Source organism: Globicephala melas, chromosome 17 (assembly GCF_963455315.2).
Source record: "Globicephala melas chromosome 17, mGloMel1.2, whole genome shotgun sequence".
NCBI lineage: Eukaryota > Metazoa > Chordata > Mammalia > Artiodactyla > Delphinidae > Globicephala > Globicephala melas.
The window spans coordinates 26918209-26942249 of record NC_083330.1 but is presented as its reverse complement, the minus strand read 5'-3'; the positions used below and the strand labels follow the sequence as shown (position 1 = coordinate 26942249).

The 24041-nt window shown below is 34.6% G+C and overlaps 1 protein-coding gene across 5 annotated transcripts in view; it reads right to left on the bottom strand.

The window, feature by feature from the left end:
• The window catches only part of RALYL (RALY RNA binding protein like), an 822798-nt gene that overhangs the window by 692672 nt on the left and 106085 nt on the right, over positions 1-24041 (bottom strand). The window contains exon 1 of one of the 5 annotated variants that reach the window (XM_060287609.1): positions 15993-16030. The exons of the other annotated variants lie outside the window; for them this stretch is intronic. The gene's annotated coding sequence lies outside the window, so the exon portion shown is untranslated. Of the gene's footprint in view, positions 1-15992; positions 16031-24041 lie in introns of those variants that run through there. 5 annotated transcript variants of the gene reach the window in all.

The window sequence follows — 24041 nt, the reverse complement described above, 5'->3', positions numbered from 1 at the left end:
TGCTAGTTTAGGGAGGATGAGCCTTCAAAGAGAGGTGAAACCCAGATACTTAGAGGCAAATACAGGCATGCTGTGAAGTAGGGAAAGGGAAGAGTATTTGGAAAAGAAAGAAACTATTATTTTTACTCATCACTTACAACATAGTAGCTGAATGACAGCCATCTGATGAATGCACCATATGGTATTCCGCCAGCTCGCAGTGGATAATAACTTTGGTTATTTCTATCAATAGTTCTCAGGACCAACAATGCTATCACATGAGCTGTCTTATGAATGCATCTTTATGCCCTTGTTCTACTATTTCCTTAGCATAAATTCCTATAAAATTATCAGAATGATGCTGTAAATAGCATAACACTTAAAATGTAGTATATATAGCCAAACTGTCTTCCAGAAAGACTGAAAACCATACTCTTGTCAACAGAAGATTAGAGTGTTTATGTTTTTATGGACCCAAGCTACTGGAGCTAATAGTTTTTATTCACCTTTATAATCAGATAAGTAGAAATATTAGTATTTATTTATGTTTTTAATTGGCATTTATTTTATTTCACTGAGGTTATGCATCTCTTCACATATTTATTAGCCATTTCTATTGACAGTGTGAACTTAATGTCCACATTTTTCTGATTTCTGTTGAGATATGAGCTTAATTGTTCTGTGGCACGTGGGATCTTCCCAGACCAGGGATCGAACCCGTGTCCCCTGCATTGACAGGCAGATTCTTAACCACTGTGCCATCACGGAAGTCCCTATTTATGATTTTTAAGTTCTTTACATATTCATGATAATACAGTTTTTTCTGATTTACCAGTTTGTTTTTCATGTTTTAACTATGAAATAGTGCTTTTAAAATGTCTTGAAGGGATTTATCTGTTTTCCAGTAAGGCAGAGACTCTCTGAAAAAACAAAGACTCATGGCTGCATCTAAAGGCATCAGGTTGCTCTACATCCTCACTATGCAAAACAAAAGGTAACTCGATAGCACAGTTGTCATTTAAAATGCAAGAAATTGATGGTAAATTAAATTATGAGGAATAAAGGAGTTCTAACAGAATCTGCTTATTTAATAACAAGTCACAGTGATTTATATTGCATTAGTAAAATAAATACTTTTATTTATAACAATAGAACAGAAAAAATTACACAAGGAAACACTAAACCTTATAAAAATGTGGTAATATATGAAGTGAACAAAAGTGCAAAAGTTCGTGGCTTAAGGCATTACCTTTCAAGTACACGTTTGCCAAGGCAAGACTTTTTTTGTGTGTATATACAAATATCACACTCCAAAGCGATTGCTCTTGACAGGTGAAATTTAAGCTCACAAAGGACAAAGGTAATGCAGTAGGCAGGAATTATTTGAAGTATAATGTCTATCAGATTAATGTAGACTTAATGAATGATGCTCATTGTGCATTAATACCATACGACAACATCATGAAGAGCTCTTTAAAAGCTTCGAGTTTAAGAAAACTTGGGGTAACTTGGTTTTGAAGAAGTCACTCGGAAAACTGACAGATTTCTAGGTCTAGAGATTTCTACTGCTTTTAAACTTCCAAAGAGGGGCTTCCCTGGTGGCGCAGTGGTTGAGAGTCTGCCTGCCGAGGCAGGGGACACAGGTTCGTGCCCCGATCCGGGAAGATCCCACATGCCGCGAAGCGGCTGGTCCCGTGAGCCATGACCGCTGAGCCTGCGCGTCTGGAGCCTGTGCTCCTTCCAAAGAGCAATCCTTGTCTACATCTGGAAGGTTGACAGTCTTTTTCTGTGAAGGGACAGATGGAAATATTTTAGGCTGTGTGGGCCTTACTGCATCTGTCACAACTATTCAACTCTCCTATTGTAGCAGCAAAGCAGCCATAGATACTTGAGGTAAACAAGTGGGTGTGACTGTATTCCAATAAAACTTTATTTACAAAAAATTGGCAAACTGGATTTGGCCCATGGGCCCTAGTTTGTGTATCTTTGGTCTACATGATAAAATTCAAACACACAGAGCCCTTCACATCACATCACAAGATACCTCCATGGGCTCATCTCCTACTACTTTCCCTCTACAAACTCTCCACATACTGCCATATTGAACTTACTCCTGTTCTCTACATTGTGCCATTTCATGACACAGCTTGTTTTCATAGCCTATCTCACTACTGTGCAGGAAGAAAAGTAAATTTCCTCTGTACTTCTGAGTTCTTGGCTCAGACGCCTGTAATAAAAGACATTAACAGAGGAAAAACAAACAGAAGTTTATTAACATGTATACCTCATGTATGCATGGTGGGTACTCAGGAAAAAATGAGTTTCCCTGAAGTGGCTTAGAATTCAGGATTAATACCATCTTAACAGGGGGAGTGGGGATGCAGGCCTCTTAGAAGTCAATTGATTTTTAGGAAAAATGAATGAGCCCTTAGAATAATAGATGGGAGGTATCATTGCTTGTTACAGTGTGTCTGAGTGTGGTGTGGACTTCCAGTCTCCTCTCCTGTGATAAAAGTCAATATTGGTTGATGAAAATCCCAGGGACGGGACCAGACTGTTGACAGCTGAGTTTCTTTTGAAGGATAAGTCTTTAGGCAGATAAGCAGAGTTCAGAGAAAGCCTCTATCTGCATTTGCTGTTTTTCAAGTGTCATCAGCTCAAAATAATCAATATACCAAAGTGGCATATTTTGAAGTGACATGTTCTGATACATTTCACTACCTAGAATGTCTTAGCCTATTCTTCCCCTGGAAAATACATTGCATCATACTCCTATCCTCCACCCCTGCTTATCACAAGGACTAATTTATAATCTCCAGGGTAAAGATTATATTCCATTCATTTTAAATCAACTGGATCTGGCTTATGGTGAGAGCTCAAAAAATGTTGTCTCTGAAATAAGACCGGAGAAGTCATTAATATAGGAGGTAGAGACTGCGAGTTGCCTCCCAATAGCCATTAACATCCTTAGTAGTAGTAGAGTTGGTATTTTAAGCCAAACTCATGGCTGCTTAAAAAAATGACTTTTTTTTTTTCATGGAAAGGCATTTTACTTTAAATATAGCAGTGTGTACATTCAATCCAAGCTCCCAATCTATCCCTCTCTCCCACCCTTCCCCCCCGGAACCATAAATTTGTCCTCTGAGTCTGTCTCTGTTTTGTAAATAAGTTCATTTGTATCATTGTTTGTTTTTTTAGATTTCCCATATAAGTGGTATCATATGATATTTGAAAATGAGTATATTTAAAACCTCCCTGGCAAAAAAGTTCTGTCCAATGGGATCAGCATAGAAGTAATGTATGCAAATTCTGGGCCATGCCCTTAAAGGGAGAGGACATAGATTTTTTTTTTTTTTTTTTTTTTGCAGTACGCGAGCCTCTCACTGTTGTGGCCTCTCCCGTTGCGGAGCACAGGCTCCGGACGCACGGGCTCAGCGGCCATAGCTCACGGGCCCAGCAGCTCCGCGGCATGTGGGATCTTTCCGGATCAGGGCACGAACCCGTGTCCCCTGCATCGGCAGGCGGACTCTCAACCACTGCGCCACCAGGGAAGCCCCCCAACATAGATTTTTATGTGAGAAAGAAATTATGTTTTTAAATTACTCTCATTGCAGTGTCTGTCATACATGATTACATTGTCACGTTAGTTATACTAAAAACAATATAATTATAATTAATATACTTAATGTTAGTATTCTGATCTTAAAATGTATTGCTACAGAATATGAAAATATTTATTAGGTGGGTATATAATTTTTAAAATACTCCTTGTTATTATAACTGTATTTTAAAATAAAAGTAGCTTAATGTTTAAGGCATAAACTAAATAATTAAAATTTTCAACTGTCTACCTGTTGTAGCAATTATTTCAATTGGGAAAAGTTAAGCAATTAGCTAAATGCAAAGAGAAAACACTCTAATTTTATCTCCTACAAAAGGAATGAACAGTCCAATTAGGACAGTAAGTGGCCATTAGCAGAGAAGTAATCAGAAAGGTTAGACTCTGATACAGTTTAAAATGGACCATGAGAGTATCTTAAACAACATATTAAGGATTAGAGTCATAAACAGAATTTTCCTTGAAATCCAGGTGCTGTAATTTATACAATCATATATGGCACTATAATGTAAGTAATCATATATGTATATTAAATTGTTAATATGAAATTAACCTAGTAGTTTGTAATGTGTTAACTACTTATTATTCTTAAATAAACAAATGAGACACAAATGTTTTTATTCTTTGGATTTTTTCCCAAGAGACACATGAAGAAGAATATACAAGAGGGTTAAATTCAGGTTCAGATTTGTCAATTGTCAGTTCAGAGTTTGTTAGTTTTCAACTTGAAGGTGAAGTACTTCTGAATGATGACACTTTTCAAGCTTTGGCTTTACCACTGGTGGCTGAAATGAAGGCATGCCAAATGCCAGAAAAGCTGAGGCAATCAGGGAACAATGAGTTTAATATATTTCATCAGTTATGAAGAGTGATTTTGTAGTAATGGCAGAGGCTGTCAGAGACCAGTATAATTACAGGAATTTATCCAGGAAAGGGGAAATCTAAAATTCCATGAATGAAATTGACTAGGACATCAAGCATGTAATGTAACAGAATCACTTGGTCATTAAAAATATATGTAGTTTGATGATAATGAAATAATGAAGGTAGTATTCGAGAGTGAGTGGTGAGGTGCTCTGTCCCCATAACAGTGAATCTATAAAAGTGGACTTGGTGACCTCCACTGAACATTCCACAGAAATGTGGGTGTCTTATATATTATATAATATAATATATAAATATAAAGGGAAATCACACTCCTTTCCCGCCAGCACAACCATCCTACGCTACAATGGGAAATGTTATTGGAAATCTGGGCATGGATAAACCATGTATACAGTTTGATCCAGGCTTCCTAGAATTACGAGTACCAGAGGAAGTAACAGTGCAGGAGGTAAAGAGGAGAAAGAGCCTGTATGATATATTTAGGACCATTTCCTAACGAAAGCATGGTGTTATGGGTTATGTGGGAGGCACACGTCAGTGACAGAATTATGAATTTAACACCTTCAGAATCCCAGGTAGGAGGTAGAGGGCTACAACTAGTTTCCCCAAGTGAGAAATTGTTCGGAAATTGACATTCATGCATTTGTGAAGTAGGAAGAAAGCAGGCTGCAGAGAAGCATGAATAGTTCTATAATAGTAATACTAAATAGTGTAAAAACAAGAGCATCACACCAGTCACCAAAACTTAATTTTAAGTAAAGTGTTAACTGAAAAACGTAATACTGAAGAAACATAAACAGGGACTTGAAAAATTCCAAAAGGAATACAATCTTTGCAATGAAATTCCTCTGAATGGGTTCTTAATATATTGAGAATTTTAATATGTTTCAGGCACTCTTCAAAAGAACTTGATGAGGTTAACTTTAAATGAGGAAACTGAGTCACACAATGGTTAAGAAAGGTCACTAGTAAATGGCTCTAGACTATACTACCAGTAAAAGTTCATCTTGTTTGAAGTACAAACTATGAATAATGTTACCCACAGTCATAGGAAGGAAGGAAGGCAGAAGGGAGGCAGGAAGGGGGGAACAAAGGGAGGAAGGGAAGGAAAGAGGAAAATTAGCCATGTATCAATTAAAAACTTGATTGATTCAACAGTAAAAGAACCAAGATATTCAATAGTCAAATAACCAGTAGACTTAGTTGAATAGTGCAAATCACCAATATACTAATCTTAAACCAATTAGTGAAATAGAGACCCTTTAATTCATCAAAATACATGTTTAGTAGATAGAGTATCATCACTCACAACCCACACACTATCACAAACACACACACAAAATTCACTGGAGCACAGTTCTATGGTTTTAAATATGCTATTAACTATATTACATGATTCAACTATAGAACACAAGAGACTCACAAAATATTTAAAAAGATGATTACATAACTGCTGTAGTGACATTCCAATCTCTTTTAACACATTCTAGTATTCCAACCCTGTGATTACCAGAATAATTGCTGCACTGAGTCACGCTGTAGCACTCTCATCTGTTGTAAGATGGCATGTTTAAAATTTTAACAGACAAAACACTTGTTTGGTGATGAATGATGGAAATCAGAATACAAGAGAAATTTCCTTTCATGGTAAATCCCTGGAATTTACAATGTGTGGTCATGTAGGCAGCCCATGATTTTCCTCATTCTGTTTATTTGAAGATATTTAATTTAGAACTACATTTCAAGCGCCTTTACCTACTATTGTACTGGTCTACCAATTGAACATTGTGCATTGAATTGCAAAAAGGAAAAGAGACTTCCTTTTTAAAGAGCTCAGCCCTAGGCCAAGAATTGGAATGACTTTTTGTTTGTTAAGAGACATATATGGAGATAAAAGGAAAGCATTATTCAAAGTTCCAAGGACAGCCTTTTTCAGAAACCTAGGTCATCTAAAACCTTCTATCAAATGATTTTAAATTTAAAAGAACAAGAAAATGAAAATGCTTTTTATAGCTAGCTTGTTAGATTTAGGCAAAATTTATGATACAATCGAGTTATATTATTTATGTGTTATATGAATGCCACACTGCATACCTTTGTATAAAATAGATTTAATTTTGTATGCAATATATTTATCATATATTTATGAGCTTTTCCTAAAACTTGAGGCATGTTTTACTATTTTAAATGATTATGAGGGATTGTAACTCATCTAACATTTATTAAAACAACTTCTATTTACAAATCCCAAGTTGGAGGAAACAGAGATGAGTAAGTTATGGTCCTTGCCCTTAAGAATCATGCGAAGTACTGCAGTCCATCTTTGCTTGGAGGAATATTATATCACAATTTAGAAGGACAAATGACGGGTTCCTTATTCTAAGCATCTCCTCTATTTAGCTTCTACCCCAATCCTGGTCCCATAACCCAAAAATAGTTGATACTCTCAAATTCTACTTGCAATGTCACTAACTTTATTATAATAATAGCCTTTTCACTAATTTAAATCATATGAAGTGATGGATGTGGGGTACTTGATGAAAGCATCCCTGCATTCTAAATTGATCTGCAGAGGAAAACAAGGTTTACAGCAGAGGGGGAGGAAGGTCTGTGATCCAAGAGGGTTGGCTGGTGTCAGAGAGACTGGAGACTGATTAGGGAAAGGACATGGGAAAAACAGGAGCTGGTCACCCCACACATGGTCACTGATGAATGAAGCCATTCTAGATTTGAGGTATCCAGCTCAGCTTCATAAAAGGTAGCCTTAACCCCATATTAATAGAATAAACAAAATCAAGTCTTGGTTAAGGTAGGGTCTCTGGTTTTGAATCTTGACTGTCACTGACAAGCTACTGAAATTCTTTGTACTCTCTTTTCCCCGATGATCTTCCTTGTTCTGATATCTGCTTTCTCTGAAATTAAAATAGGCATGTCAGCTTTCTTTTGAGCATGATATATTTTTCTCCATCCCTTTAGATCTAAGTCTGTATCTTGAAACCCTTTCAGTTATAATCTCCCTATACCTATACTGGAGCCCTGTTAGCATGATGGTAGCATACAGAGAAGAGGGAGAGTTCCGTAATCTTATGACTAAGTCTTGGTCTTTTAGTGGCCCCATGTTCCAAGGTTCTGACCTACACAAATAAGGGTTTCTTCGCTCCCCCCCGCAGCCACCAGGTGACAAAGGAAGACAAGAGGTACTGTAGTGGCAGAAATCCCCCCTACCCCCTTAAGATCTTTTTCCCTGAAGAGCAGGTCTTTGTGATGGAGAACACCCTGAACATACTTCACAATGATTACTCTTCTTTTCTCTTTTCCAGAACCAAGAGAGGATCTTAGTTCCTCAGGAGGTAAAACCCATGAAAGTATGGGTGTATTCCCTAAGACTGTACTACTCGGAATTTTTCACAATCACACTAGTCCACAGCCTCTAGCCATTCATGAAAATTATAATTTAAAGATTCCTTAACCAGTGTACTACTCCAGGGCTTCTGCTCCAGGTAAACAGATCTTGGATGTGCCTCTGCATTAGCCTCTCTCCAAATTTCAGCATGGCAGTTTGCCACGAGACCTCATTTATCTGATGCTTCCAAGAAAAGCCATTGAACTTCAGTTTGTTCAACTTTTTCTTGTTGTAAGGACATGACTGATGACTTCCAAGATCATTACATGTTGAAGTTAAAATCACAAGTCCTGCTTTTAAATCTCTTCCTTTCCTCTTTATTTTCCCGACAATCGACTTTCTTTCCCTCTTCTTTCTAGTATTAGACCAAGAAAAAGCTTTTTACCACCATACAAATGATAGTCTTCCTTAACAAATGACTTTTCATTAGGAAATTTAGATATTTTGAGACATCTCAAAAAATGAAAACAAGTTGAAGAATGGTGCCATGATAGGTCATCAAGTCTAAGTAAGAATTACTTTCATGGAAAATTCCAAGGCATAGAATTCTATTACTCCTAGAAATTCAAAAGTTAGGCAATAAACAGAGGCATTGCTGAAAGAGATAAAAACTTCCTAACAATCTTAGCTGGAACCATGAAGAATCAAAAATCATATTTTAATTTTCTACTCTAGTTCATTTGAGTCAAACAAACAAACAAACAAACAAAAATGGAGTACACAGAAAGGCACTGGGAGAAAAGAAGTCTTTATACCTACATAGGAATAAGGTTATTGTGTTCCCGTACATAGCAGGTATTAAGTAACCATTTGCTGAATGAATGAATAAATGACTCCATTTCATTTTAACTTTAAAGCCAACTGCAAATATAAATTAAGTTCTGTATGTTTTGTATTTAATTGTGTTATGCAGCCAACACACAGGACATATACGTATATAAAGTTGACCCTTGAACAACAACTGTTTGAACTGCATGGGTCCACTTATACCTGAATTGTTTTCAATAAATATGTATTACAGTACAACACAATCCACAGTTGGTTGAATCCAACCAATTCAGAGGGATGACTGTAAAATTATAGGAGGATTTTCTACTGCAGGAGGCAAGGTTGATGCCCCTAAGTCCTGCATTGTTCAAGGGTCAACTGTAATTACGTGTGGAATGCAACTTTATTACAGTGAAATAAACTGGGAGTGGGACACAGGTTTGTTTGTTTGTTTTGCCTGTGTGTATGTGTGTATATATACATATATACACATATATATATATATATATATACACATATACATATAGGCTGTATGGCCATATATGGCCATACATATATATTCATGTGTAGGTATATATGGTACACATACAGAGAGAGAGAGAGAGAGAGAGAGAGAGAGGAGTGGAAAGGGGATTGGCAACCTGAATAGATAAGGAAAATTTCAAGCTTAGAATGCCCACCATGTACCTACCTATAGTTCATATCACTCTAGATTAGATAACACACATTATTAGTTGGTATTATGCCCTTCATGAAAAACCTAAGCAAATATAGTGAATCTGAATCTGATATCATTATTCTGACTTTGACAGATGTGTTTTCTTTCCTATAAAACCAATTCTACTACAGAAATTCAGAATTTCAACTATAAATGTTGGAATTTGAATATGGAGAAAGTGTTTACCCAGCTTACTTTTTTTTTTTTTTTTTTTTTTTTTTTTGCGGTACGCGGGCCTCTCACTGTTGTGGCCTCTTCCGTTGCGGAGTGCAGGCTCAGCGCAGGCTCAGCGGCCATGGCTCACGGGCCTAGCCGCTCTGCGGCATATGGGATCCTTCTGGATGGGGGCACGAACCCGTGTTCCCTGCATCGACAGGCGGACTCTCAATCACTCTGCCACCAAGGAAGCCCCCAGCTTACATTTTTAAATGAAAACATTTTACTTAAGGATTTATGTACAACTGACACCATTCGTGTATTTTATGTATATTGCAGGAATCTTACATATACACTTTAAAATAATTTGGAGAACAAGAAACAGAATAAAACTGGTTACATGTTTGTATTCCACTTTCACAAAATTCCTTAGAGAATGTGTACCTTTTGAAAAACAATTCTTTTATGACTAACACCATTCAAAAGATACATTTCCTTTGGAAGTTTAACAGGAACACATTCTAATATATTTAAGTGATGAAAGGATGAAAAAAATGTGTTTCTTCACCTCAAATATATCTTCATGTTTCCTAAGTTTTTTCTATAAACAAATGACTCAGAAACTGTTAGTAATAAAAGCTTTACTTACCTTTGGAAAATATCGAAACTTCCTGAGACCTGTCTCCTAGCTGTGATTAAAGGAATAGGAAGTTAAAAAGATGACCAGCAAAGCACTCTGACCATGTCATTTGGTATCTGCAGCAACCTTTAGAAGAACTTAAGGAAACCCTCCCTCTGTCTTGCTATCACAGACAATGAGAAGGAATTTTGGTCCCGCTCCTCAGAAGGAGAGAAAGTTATGCATTTGGTCAGCTATTCACAACATAAATGCAGTTCTTTCTATTACGAGTATTAAAACTACCTTCAGACCAAGGGCAAAATCTGACCCCTTGCAGAGGTCAAACCTTTCCTAGAAAAACTTTACCATCTATATTCACCATGAAGACAGAGTACGGTGAAGAAATATTGAGAAATTATTTCCAGCTGACTTAAAACAGTCTTAGCATCATGCATAAATACAACAATTTCTCTATTTTAAATGTAAGTAGAACAAATCTATTGATTTTATGAATGTACAGTAGAAGGGAGACAAACCTTCTTCAAGCTGTCCACTTGAACACTGTGTTCCAGCTCCTGATGCAATTGTATAATTGGCTGAAATTCAGCCACATAGGGAAGCATGTATATATCTCAGATTCACTTAAGAAAATGCTCTTGGTTGAGAATCAATGCAAAGAGTGTGTTAAGCACTTCAATTCACTTAATGGTCATTCCTAAGCAAACCAGTCTTACCCATATCAAAACCAACCCATATTCTGCACAAATAAAACCTGTAAGAATTATATAAGGAGGAAAAATATAAATCATTTTACATTGATTTAATTTAAAATATTAAAATATAAATATTTAATATTATTTTTAAATATTTAATATTTTAAATATTTAAAAATTTTACAGATAATGGAACGAATGCATTAGCTTCATAGAATCTCACTCCTAGTTTGTCTAGATTATAACCATTATTGTAACAGAAACTATATCTGTCCTATTCTCCACTCTATCCTCATCACCCCCATTCTGCCATTGAATTGCTGAGTATTTATTGAGACACTTCTTTCTGTATGCCTGACACTGCTAGGCAGTAAGATTTTAAACAACAGGTAAAGACATTTGATCTTCCTGACCAAATGGCCAGGAAACAGTTAAAAAAAAAGTATGCAAAACAAGAATACATTTATTTATAAATGTAACATTTATAAATGTAACATCTATAAATGTTACAATTGTTACAAAAAAGCAGCGCCACATGATAAAAGTTTGCCACAATTACAAAGTCAGTGGATGTTTTAAGAGGATGTGATGAATGATATGATTTGAAAGATAAACAGGACAGGAGGGGCAGGCAGAAGATATAACATATGCAAGTGTCCAGTGACTTGGTATAAGAGGGGGAGTGAAAGAAAACTACTATGGCTGGAGACCAGAGTTAAGAGCAGGGACTAGTGTGTTGTAGACGCAGATGGAGAATTAGGATGGTAACATTTAGCTCATATTAAGGATGTAGGTCCTCATCCTAAGAACAATAGAAAAGATCTCTTTGGGGATAGGATGGAGGACAAACTGTTAATCAGGGCCCAGGTTCACAGGAATGTAGCCTGTGCAGATGCCACAGGGTTACGTCCTTAGTTTAATGCTCTGCTGTTGCCATATTAAAGTTTTAATAAATTTTGAAAAAAAAGCCTTGCATCTTCATTTTGCACTAGGCCTCACAAATGATGTAGCCAATCTAATTGTAGGGGGTCAACAATGGATTAAGATAGGTTTTATGGATATTTTAGTTGTCTATAAAAGAAATAATTGTAAGACTAAGGTGAAGGTGAAAGGAAATTATATTTAACAGGAAAAAAGTAAGGGTGATAGATATAAATATTTAGTGAAATAATTAATTAAAATAATAAAGAAGAGGAAGAAAGAAAGAGAAGGAAGGAAAGAAGAAAAAGAGAAGCATAAAATAGCCAGTTTCCATGAAACCTAGGATGTGCTTTTAAAACTGTGCCAAATTACATTTCACTTGCCAAGATAAAAAGCACAGCTTTGATCATGACACTTCTCTCCTCAAAAAAGTTTAATAATACAGAGGGTATTAACAGTTACTTAAATAAAGTCTATCCCTTTTCCCTTTCCTCCTTGCTACCAGAGGCCTGACTGTGTTCAGTTGAAACCCCTCTTTACAAGGCCGTGTGCTTCAGCAAGCCAGTCAGGGCAAACCCATTCCCTTTGGTGGTTATTTGTTTAGAAACAGGGTGTGGCACATTTCTGTCCAATGTGATGTGATGGGAAATCTGCTTGAGAGTTTCTGAACGTACTTTCTCATTGCTAAAGAAACACATCTATTTCCTCCTCCCCTCTCCCACTTGACCTTGCCACATAACCCAGAATCAGTGCAGCCATCTTGACATGATGAGGAAAGAGACTACAAGCTCAGAATAACACGGCAGCAAGACGCTAAAAACCCGTGCTCAGCTGTTGAATTACAGAGCCTCTAAGCATCTACTTCAGAAATTCTAATGTGCAATCATAAAATTCCTTTTGTTTAATCCTCTACTAGATTTAATATCCTTGAGGTCAGAGGCTGTTTTATTCATCTTCGCTTTGCCCCAAGCATCAAACACAGTGTTTTCAATCTCATAACTATATCTTACGTTATGAAAGGTGAGTTAATTTAGGAGCCAAGGATTACATGTAGCTAAAGTATCACAAAATAATATTTGATACTGATTTACATGTACTTCATCCCTGCTCTTCTCATTATATTCCATTTAACTTGGAATCATTATATTGCATAAGAAGTGGGTATTTTTGCTTCTATGAATCGTAAAATCGAGTTGTGGAGTGCTTTTGAGAATACGTAACCTAGTTAAATGAAGTGTTATTAAATTTTAATTAACATCTGCTATTCAAAATTAATCAGATTCATAACTAAAATCGTGCTCAGCAAATGATCTCACACACACACACACACACACACACACACACACACACAATGAAGCTCTCTAGTAATTTCAAATTATGTTGTATTTCAAAAAGGGTTTAGTATGTTATTTCCTCTGCTGAAATACAGAACCCCCTATCTGGGTTTTGTTTTTTTTTTTAATTGTATCACTTTATTGCACTTCACATATACTGTATTTTTTTTACAAATTGAAGGTTTGTGGCAACCCTGCAAAGAGCTAGTCTATTGGAACCATTTTTCCAACAGCATTTGCTTACTTAGTGTCTGTGTCACATTTTTTTTTAATTTTTGAATTTTATTTTATTTATTTTTTTTATACAGCAGGTTCTTATTAGTCATCAATTTTATACACATCAGTGTATACATGTCAATCCCAATCACCCAAATAATCACACCACCACCACCACCCCCGGCCACTTTCCCCCCTCGGTGTCCATACGTGTGTTCTCTACATCTGTGTCTCAACTTCTGCCCTGCAAATTGGTTCATCTGTACCATTTTTCTAGGTTCCACACATATGAGTTAATATACAATATTTGTTTTTCTCTTTCTGACTTACTTCACTCTGAATGACAGTCTCTAGATCCATCCACGTCTCAACAAATGACCCAGTTTCATTCCTTTTCATGGCTGAGTAATATTCCATTGTATATATGTACCACGTCTTCTTTATCCATTCATCTGTCAATGGGCATGTAGGTTGCTTCCATGACCTGGCTATTGTAAATAGTGCTGCAATGAACATTGAGGTGCATGTGTCTTTTTGAATTATGGTTTTCTCTGGGTATATGTCCAGTAGTGGGGTTGCTGGGTCATATGGTAATTCTATTTTTAGTTTTTTAAGGGACCTCCGTACTGTTCTCCATAGTGGCTGTATCAAGTTACATTCCCATATATGACAAACCCACAGCAAACATCATTCTCAATGGTGAAAAACTGAAAGAATTTCCTCTAAGATCAGGAAGAAGACAAGGATGTCCACTCTCACCACTATTATTCAACATAGTTTTGGAAGTCCTAGCCACAGCGATCAGAGAAGAAAAAGAAATAAAAAAGAATACAAATGGGAAAAGAAGAAGTAAAACTGTCACTGTTTGCAGATGATATGATGCTATACATAGAGAATCCTCAAGATACCACCAGAAAACTACTAGAGCTAATCAATGAATTTGGTAAAGTTGCAGGATAAAAAATTAATGCACAGAAATCTCTTGCATTCCTATATACTAATAATGAAAAATCTGAAAGAGAATTAAGGAAACACTCCCATTTACCATTGCAACAAAACGAATAAAATACCTATGAATAAACCTACCTAGGGAGACAAAAGACCTGTATGCAGAAAACTATAAGATACTGATGAAAGAAATTAAAGATCTTACCAACAGATGGAGAGATATACCATGTTCTTGGATTGGAAGAATCAATATTGTGAAAATGACTCTACTACTCAAAGCAATCTACAGATTCAATGCAATCCCTATCAAATTACCAATGGCATTTTTTAACGTAACTAGAACAAAAAATCTTAAAATTTGTATGAAGACACAAAAGACTCCGAATAGCCAAAGCAGTCTTGAGGGAAAAAACGGAGCTGGAGGAATCAGACTCTCTGACTTTAGACTATACTATAAAGCTACAGTAATCATGACAATATGATACTGGCACAAAAACAGAAACATAGATCAAAGGAATAAGATAGAAAGCCCAGAGATAAACCCATACACCTATGGTCAACTAATCTATGACAAAGGAGGCAAGGATATACAATGGAGAAAAGACAGCCTCTTCAATAAGTGATGCTGGGAAAACTGGACAGCTACATGTAAAAGAATGAAATTAGAACACTCCCTAACACCATATACAAAAATAACTTCAAAATGGATTAGAGACCTAAATGTAAGACTGGACACTGTAAAACTGTTAGAGAAAAACATAGGAAGAACACTCTTTGACATAAATCACAACAAGATCTTTTTTGATCCACCCCCTAGAGTAATGGAAATAAAAACAACAATAAACAAATGGGACCTAATGAAACTTCAAAGCTTTTGCACAGCAAAGGAAACCATAAACAAGATGAAAAGACAACCCTCAGAATGGGAGAAAATATTTGCAAATGAATCAACAGACAAAGGATTAATCTCCAAAATATATAAACAGCTCATGCAGCTCAATATTAAAAAAACAAACAATCCAATCCAAAAATGGACAGAAGACCTAAATAGACATTTCTCCAAAGAAGACATACAGATGGCCAAGAAGCACATGAAAAGCTGCTCAACATCACTAATTATTAGAGAAATGCAAATCAAAACTACAATGAGATATCACCTCACACCTGTTAGAATGGGCATCATCAGAAAATCTGCAAACAACTAATGGGCTTATTTTTAACGTGGTCAGAATAGAGACTGATAAAGATTCCAAATGTAAAGAAGGGTAGTCTCTTAAATTTCAAATTCTTGAGAGATGCTGAGTTTAAATCATTGAATTTATGGGTACAGAATGAGAATAAACATTTGAACAATGTAACATATTTTATGCTGAAATAAAAAAATAAAGAGATCCACCAGGGAAACAACTACAATTAAATTTAACAATGTTTAAGTAAATGGAAGAAAGGATATTAGACAAAATAGTAAATAACTTAAGATTTAGCTTTTACTCAAACCATACTTACCAAAATGCACATGTAATGGATAAAATCCACCTTTCCTAATTTTATACCTAATTTTCTATATCAACTAATAAAACATGTTAACACAAGTATTAATAATAACTTGAAAAAACTTATGGAAGTTAATTTATCTTTCTCATCTTTCTCAATTTTGAGCATGATATTACACAATTACTTTATGAGAAAAGAATAATGAATGATTTAGAGTACCTGAAATATGGTCATAGAATGGAACTCCACCAGTAATTTTCCATACTTTCTTAGCCAGAATTTCTGTAAATTGCAAATCAGGCATTTAGACAGACTTAGGACAGAGATGCTGAAGAGTAAATTGATTAACAAGAGAAGTTCTAGTAATTCCTAGGAAATCAAAGTAAAGATTGACTTTGATAAAATTGTGATAGAAACATGAATTTAAAGAACTTTCTAAATGTCTGATTAACTGGGTCTTAAAAGTTAGCCAAGTGGAAGACACAGATTTTACATACACCAGTAATCATATGCACGTGCAATTCCCTAAATTGAAAATAATAATTTTTACAAAGTATTAGATTCTTTGCTTTCTAGTCAAGTAATTTTACTAAACATGATCAGTTACGCTAAAAGCTAAATCTTACTCCAATTTTTAATGAACTATTATCAAAGCAACCTATAATTTTCATTAAGTTTAAAAATTCAAGGAAATATTATATACAATTTTAATACTTGTGTACCTGATTCAGAAAATAAAAAAAAATTGGCCAGGCAGTGGAATAGCAGAATTTGGAAATTTCTCATTCAGATTAAATATTCAGAATTTGTTATAAACTATGCAGCTAGTGACTACCTTAGACTCAGGTTATATTCCATAAAAAGGCTACAAGAATCCTCATTGTATGCAAAGTCTATTTAACTAGGCATAGATTAACAAGAAATTGGGCAGCTAATTCAACCAACTTTGATCAATGTGTAGATTCCTCTGAAATTAATAATCTTCATTATTTTGCCTAAGGTGAGGCAAAATTATATGGTTCAAAATTCAGGAAGTGCAAAAAAGGCAGTCATTGAAAGTCTCCTAACGTGCAATTCTCCCTCAGACCTGCAAGTCCTCCTCCCACAAGTTGCAAATTGTATCAGTGTCTTCTATATGAATTTAGGTATATATTTTTGCATATCCAACAAATGCATATAAATATTCTTTGCCTCTCTTTTATTCAAATAGCTTTATAAAGATGATATAAAATTAGTAAGCACACTGTTGGCATATCATTTAATATGACTGGGAGATGCTCACACATCAGTTCATAAAGGCTTCCTCAATACTTTTCAAAGGTGGCTATTATTCTGTAGTGTAGACTATAAATCACTTAATCACCATTTTCTTATACATATGGAAATATAGGTATAGAAAAATTCTTAGCTGGATTGTGTGGATAAAATGTAATTTATCTGAAGGACATTAATTTTGTTTCCAGTGTTTTGTTATCATTAATAACATTAAGTGAATAAATTTTAGTCTATATCCTCTTATACACATGGGAATGTACCTACAGGGAAATTCTTAGATATGCATGGTAATTTCAATAGCAACTGCCAATTTGCTTTCCAGCTATGCATGAGAGCAACTGCTTCTCTAAAGCCACACACCAGAGAGTGATTTTGAAGGAATTCAATATGCTTAAGAGCTATTTATTTTTGTGAACGTTAACTCATATCTTTAGCCTATTTTTCTATTGAATTTTTCAACTTTTTCTTACGAACTAATATTAGCTCTTTATATGTATCTTGGAAAATATATATCACAGTCTGTCACTTTTGTCATTGTATATTGCTTATGGTAATGCACCGGCAAAATTTGTTTAAAGTGCTTACGTATTATTTTTTAATTGGATTTGAGTTTTGTATCATATTTACAAAAGTTTTGTACACATGTATGTATACACACATATGTTATATACACATGTATATGTATTTGTAATTATTTTTCTTCCAATATTTTCCTGTTTTTTTTCTTTTAATTATACATGTATTTTGTGCTCAATTTGGAATGTTGTGGGTTTAAGGTAGTACACATGGTCCCAAATTTACTTTTTTCGAGGTACATACAAGATTGTCCAACATCATTTATTGTATAATCCACCCAATTTGAATGTCACTTTTATTTTACATTAAATTCCTGTATGTATGTTTTCTATTTCTGTTTTTATTTTGTTTCTGCTTTATTGTTCTAGCAGTCTTTCTAAGTTTATATACAGAATCACATCTGTCAAATGATTGCAGCTTTATAATAAATCTCAGTGTCTAGTAAGGCTAGTTTCGTATCATTACTCTTCACTTTCTGATATTTTTCTTTTAACTATTTATTCTGGTTTTATTACTTAGATATAATGCCATCAGTTACTAAAACAAAATCCCCATGGTATTTTACTGGGATTTGGGGAATTTCAGAAATTTTTAGATAATCAGTCCTCTTTTGTAGAGTCAATCTTCCAAGCACATAGAATAATCTTCATGTAAGTCTTGCACATTTCTACAAGGTTATTTGTAGTATTTTTGCTTTCCTAGTAGAGTAAAAAGGAGTTTGAAAAAAATCATTCCATGTTTAAACTATGTTGTTTGTGAATAGAAAAAAGTGATTTATTTTCCTTGCTAAATTCTTCTATTGTTTATAATAGCTTTTCTGTTTATTTTTTTGATGTATTTTTCAGTTAACTGATCATTATTTGCAAAGATAATGACTGTATATCTGGAAAACATTATTGTATACATATTTAAATAAATATATATACTATGTAATAATATTTGTATGTATTAATATTTTCATCTTTGTGTAAGATTATTTGCCTCTTGTTATTTATTTGTTTTTGGTCATAGTGCATTCTTCCATTTTTCTTAATTAGGTTAGCCAATTTTTTCTCTTTCAAAAAGTAGCTCTGAGATTTCTCTTTTTAAGAAGTTTTATTGTTCTTTTTGTTTTTTCAATCCATTATTTTCCCATTTTACCTCTATTAACGTTTCCTACTTTTCTTAAGTCCACTGTTTTCATAACTTAGATGCTTAAGATATTTAATTTATTTTTTCCTAATATAAATGTTTAGGTGTGTGAATATATCTCTGAGCTTCCTGCCTCTGTTCCAACTACTTAGATATTAACCATTTCTATTTTATAAATTTTCTAGAATTTGTACAAGGTTTTATTTTAGGATTACTTTTTCAAATAGAAGGTTTTTATCAACTATTTTTTCTTATTTTTAATACCACAGTGGTCAGACTCTTTAACTTTTTAATGTTGTTATTAATTTCTTGTTTTCTTTTTTTTAATTTTTATTGGAGTATAGTTGCTTTACAATGTTTTGTTAGTTTCTACTGTACAGCAAAGTGAATCAGCTATACATATACATATGTCCCCTCTTTTTTGGATTTCCTTCCCATTTAGGTCACCATAGGGCACTGAGTAGAGTTTCCCTGTGCTATACAGTAGTTTCTCATTAGTTATCTATTTTATACATAGTGTCAATAGTGTATATACGTCAATCCCAATCTCCCAATTCATCCCATCCCCCCTCCCCCTTGGTATCCATACGTTTGTTCTCTATGTCTGTGTCTCTATTTCTCCTTTGTAAATAAGATTGTCTATACCAATTTTTTCAGATTCCACATATATGCATTAATATATGACATTTGTTTTTCTCTTTCTGACTTACTTCACTCTGTATGGGATGTGTTTTATTACAGAATGCTTTCTGCACTTCTTCTACTTTGACTAATTGATTGAAACTGTCTTTACAATCTAAGATGTTATCAATTCCTATTAATTTTCCACTGATGCTATGAATGTATATTTGATCTTTTTAGGTTATAGTAGTGTAGAAAGATTAATTTAATGTATCTAATTATATTATTTAAATCTTCCTTATTTTTGTTTAATTTATCACTGACTGAGACAGGTAAATTAATGTTTGCTGATAATGTGACTCTGTTCTATTTAATTCTATCTCATATGGTTTTTGCTTTTCTGGATGTTTTTGTTTTTCTGGATGTTTTTGCTTTTCTGGATTGCTTTTAGAGGTTTAAGCTATATTGTTTGTACACAAAATAATTGTAATTGCTATACTTTCATTGTATTATGTATACTTTAACATTATAATTGTGTATAAATTAGCAGTTGGCCTTAATTCAACATTCTGCAAATTAACAGTCACAGTCTTTGATAGCTGTTTATTGGCATTTTTTAATCATTGCCCATGTTTTTATTATCATGCTTATATTATCAATCATTAAGAATCACCTTATTATAGAAGTATCTGTTGTTTAAAGGACAAAATTGAGCTTTGATTTGTGATCAAATATAACATTATTTTTGCTTTAATAGTTATACTTAACCCATATTTATTTATTTATACCACAAATATTTGTCTTGTTTCTGACAGTTCAGTTTAATATATTCCATCAATTTTAATATGCACATTTTTTCACATTTTAACATCTCTGAAATTGAGATGGATTATTAAAATCCATGAAGTAATACACTCTTCAGCCTCTTACAGTTGCTTTTGGGTAGGGGTTGTTACAACTTCACTGGCATGTACAAACTATCTGAAAAGCACACTGCTTTCTTCCTCATTCTAGGTGGCATGATTGGACACCTGCAGTTAACAAACCATTTAAGGACCATTTGACCATTGTCTGAAACCTTCTGTTGACCACGTTAGAAAGAGACCTTGAAAGCACCAGGATGCACCAAATCAAAGGCATGATAAAACCTGGGACAGAGGGAAGACTATTTTAGATTTTTCAAAGACTTAACACATAATAATAAGTTTCTTGTCTTTCCATGTATTCCATGAGCTCTTATTTCTCTATGTTTGGTACTTGGTCATAGATGCATAAGATTTTTTAATTTGGGGAGAGATGGTTAAAATTTTTCTCTGCTATGTGGCCACATATTTTTTGTAAGTATTTTTTGTTTTCTGCCTTTTATGTTCATTTCCTTTTTCCTTTTTTTTTTTTGCAGAATCTTTGTACAGACATTTTGTTCGTTCCTTTTTGATTACTCATCCTTTAAGTCTCTGAATTTTTCCTTGATGATCTATTTACATATGATTTGTGTTTAGGAGGGATTATAGCTATTTCTTAAGATGAGTGGGATTTTCTTTTTCTTAAATAGAGTTTTGGGTTGAGGTTCAATAAGCCTTTATTTATTAACAGCTAGTGGAAATATGCAACTAATATTTCTTTTCACAAGTCAAGGACTTCCTTATTTACGCTGCTATGGAGACAGATGTCTTCCTAAAAGTACAGCTTAGGTGAATATTCTTCATTTATCACCACCCTCTGTTTGTGGGAAACCAACTATATTCTGGGAAGTTCCTGACTCAAGCCAATGCACCCCATTCTAACTATTTCAAATAGAGAACCTGGTCTTGTGTCTCAGAATGTTCCCTGCACCTTTGAAAAGTGAACTTGACTAGCTTTCTGAGATGTGCACTGTGGGCGTCTCCACTCCCCTTTCTTCTTTATTCTCTTCTCTCTCTCCACGGGTTTGGTAGCCCTTCTAATTTACTGTCTCCACAAATATAATTAGAAGTTTGTTTTCTATTCTCCTTCTGGCCTTGAGTAATTTTCAGAAGGAGAAAGAGGAAATGTTTGTTCTGAATGTCATTTTTAATTAGTGTTACTTTAATCAATGAAAAAATTTACTTTAAAAATATATATGGTATGCATTTTTAAAAATTTGTCTGTGAAAACATATAAACTGGAATTTAGAAGGAAAGATGATATACTTTCTACTTTCTTTTTACTTTTCTGATCAAAGACCCATTGTTTGTATTTTCCTAGGTTTTAAGGCAAAAACACCTGTCCAGGTGGATTTAGAGACTGATTTATCACATTATAGGCCAGGGTGAAGTATACACATAATCAGCTGAATCTAAAGGGAAGGAAGAAAGGCAAGTCTACTCTGCATACATATGCACAGAGAAATTCCAGAAAAGTGGTTTCTATGTTCTTCCTAATTAACAGAAAGGTTACTGTTCCTCCCTCTGTAATGAATGCAAATCATCATGGCAGGTGCCAACATGAGTCCCCCATTCACTGGTGGCCTCAGGAGCACTGGTGGCTGCTTCAGGAGTTAGGTAAGTTGGCTATACTCACATAGATACTGTAACAGAACTTGTCACTCTTCCCCCATCCACTCAAGATAGAAGGACCTCGAAGGCTTTCAAATTGTCTAACTCTTTCCATGGTCTATGATGTACATGCTAAGACTGGGAAAATTTCCCTCAGGGTAACTTCTGGTGTCTCTCCCCAGTTTTCTTGATCCTGATCTGAAGTACCAGAATACAGAGCTCTGGTAATTCGACTTACTTCCATGAGGATAAGAATTCTGCTTTTGTAGAACAAGTCTCCTAGAGTTACGGGAAGGCTTTGTGCTTCATCTTGGTCCAAGACCATTAATCCTCAAATCCTCTGTCCACTTCCAATGCTCTTCACTTTCAAGCTGTGGTAGTTCCTTCAGCTGAACTGAGGGAAGGGGGCCCAGCCCTGCACCTCCTGGTCAGTGGCCTTGGGATGTCCCCTGAGAGGAGGTTTAACCCTGGCCCAGGCAGTTTCCTAAAGTTGAAGAGAGGTACCACTGGTACTTGAGGCAACTGAGGATAGGTGTATTGGCCCTGATGAGAGATCAAGGAGGAGCACCACTGAACCCACTGCAACACTGAAGCTTGACCAAAGCTTGTTAGATGATAGTCTGAAAACACTTAGCCTGGTAGACAGGGTTCCAGCATCAACTTACCTCGCAGACCCACCCAAAGGCTAGCTTTGGAAACAATATTTTTCTTTTTATTTATCATTTATAAAATGTCCTAAAAACTCATCACAGCCAAAATATTTGCTTAAGAAATCTTACTTGGGCATAGTCATAGACATCTAAGTTTTATTTTGAATGCTGTTGGAATAATTTTTGCCATTGATAAAGGTTACTAGTTTCCGAAAATCTCTTTGCCTTAAGACACTGGAGCTACATGTTCTTCTCTTGTTTTCTTCCCCTACAGATTGTAGAATGCCTTCCTTCATTTCACGTTAATATTCTACTTTACCTTCGGTTTTCCAATCCAAATCTTCCTACTGGTGTTGAACTATTCAGTAACGGAGGCTATGTCACCTCCTGAGATGAATGATCCCTATTACACTCAATTACCAACCAGTGTGGTTTCCTTACCATAAATGGAGGAAGAGTAAGAATGGGACTAGAAGGTGGAATATAAGCTTTTTAATAAACTAATATGACAAATGACACATTATGAATTCAACTTATACTCCTAAATTATCTATAAATAACATAAAATAAACAAATACAATTCAAGGAAGTTGAAAAACATATACATTCTTTTCATTTACTTCTTTTTCATGCAATTTCTGTTCCCTTTCCTCACATTTCACACAATTAAAACTATACAGATTTTTTTTCTAATTGTCCCATATATTCCACTAAATTAAAGCTTATTCATATTTTCTAAATAACTATGTGCTTTTAATCTCCCCCACTTCCTGAACATATTGTTTTTTTATTTTATGTGAATGAGCATATGTTGCTGAATAAACATCAGCTGAATGACTAGATGCATTATTAAAGGAAGGATCAGTGACAGCTAGAATTATACCCAAGTCTTTTATTACTCCATATGAAGAATTTTTAAATGAAAACAATTTACCCTGAAACAAAAAACTCTCTTGATTCAGTTTTCATATAAGCAAATATTATATGCTTAATAAATGTTAGTTATATGCTTGGATGAAAGAATGAATAAATGAGTGGGGTTTTTTACTCAATAGTTCATATATGTCTTAGGTTTTAAGCTTAAAACAGAAAAACTAAAGCTATCTTCTAGTTTTATCACCTCAATTTCTCACTCTGTTAGGTTCAAGCACTTTTCACAAATCAGCTCTGTATCATTTGTTCCCCAAAAGTCATATGAAAAATAGTTTTAATTAAAAAAATGTAACTCGACAATAAAAGCCTTCATCACTAGTACACAAAAATTTCAAGAACAGAAACTGTTTAATGAGTTTACCACAAGTCAAATCAGCATCTAGAATTCTCTAGAATCAGTGTTCTTATCTCAAGGTACATAGTTCAGACCTCAAGCTAATCACACACCATTAACATTCTGCTTTCACTGTTGCACGATCCCATCTATTGTGATTCATTGTGATAAACTTTAATATTATGAAAAATAAGGCACCAAAACATCTAACAAAATGTACAGTTATGTTGAAGAA